Source organism: Elephantulus edwardii, unplaced genomic scaffold (genome assembly GCF_000299155.1).
Source record: "Elephantulus edwardii isolate Elephantulus edwardi_28Jun2011 unplaced genomic scaffold, EleEdw1.0 scaffold00075, whole genome shotgun sequence".
NCBI lineage: Eukaryota > Metazoa > Chordata > Mammalia > Macroscelidea > Macroscelididae > Elephantulus > Elephantulus edwardii.
The window spans coordinates 10,820,089-10,820,765 of NW_006399825.1; positions in this window are offsets into that span (position 1 = coordinate 10,820,089).

Below are 677 nucleotides of genomic sequence, written 5' to 3' on the forward strand. Positions count from 1 at the left end.
CTTCCAGATTTGTTAAGCGCAGAGGTTCTCATCCACGTGAGAGCCAAGAATGATAGAAATGCTATTTGCATGCTTCCAGCTACCCTGATTTAAGCCAACGATGGATACACGGCGCCCGAAGCATAAGCCAACAGGTATTTTGAATTGGTTGGTCTAGTCCAACGTACAACAGGAGGCACGTTTCCGAAGGATATGTATTAACATACACGATCATATCTGGACCTGGGTGCGCCCTTTGGCAGATTATTCAATTCTCTTCTGTAAAAGGAAGGCTTCCATGACTATCCGTAAGATTTCCTTAGGCTCTGCTACCTAAATGTAGGTGAGCAGCTGTGCATGTGACAACTTGCTAACAGGCCTTTTGGCCACCCCTGCACCTCAGTTGTGGGGACCTCTGCTCCTTGGGGTACTATTTGGCGGCGTGCTGAGGTGCACCTGCTCCCTGGCTCTCCTTGAATCTTTCTCCAATCCCCTCATTTGAAAGGTGTGGGAGTCGCCCAGCCTTCTCCCTGCGAGTCCCTCGAGCGTGCTTGATGAGATCCGGTTTCAATCCCTGGTGGGGAGCCCTCGGGTCCCGTTACAATTCCCCGGAGCTCGGCGTGTGTGCGGAGGGGAGAGCCGGGCAGCGCCCGCGCCGAGGGCCGAGGCTCCGGTTACGCCCCGCTCGGGCCCGCGGG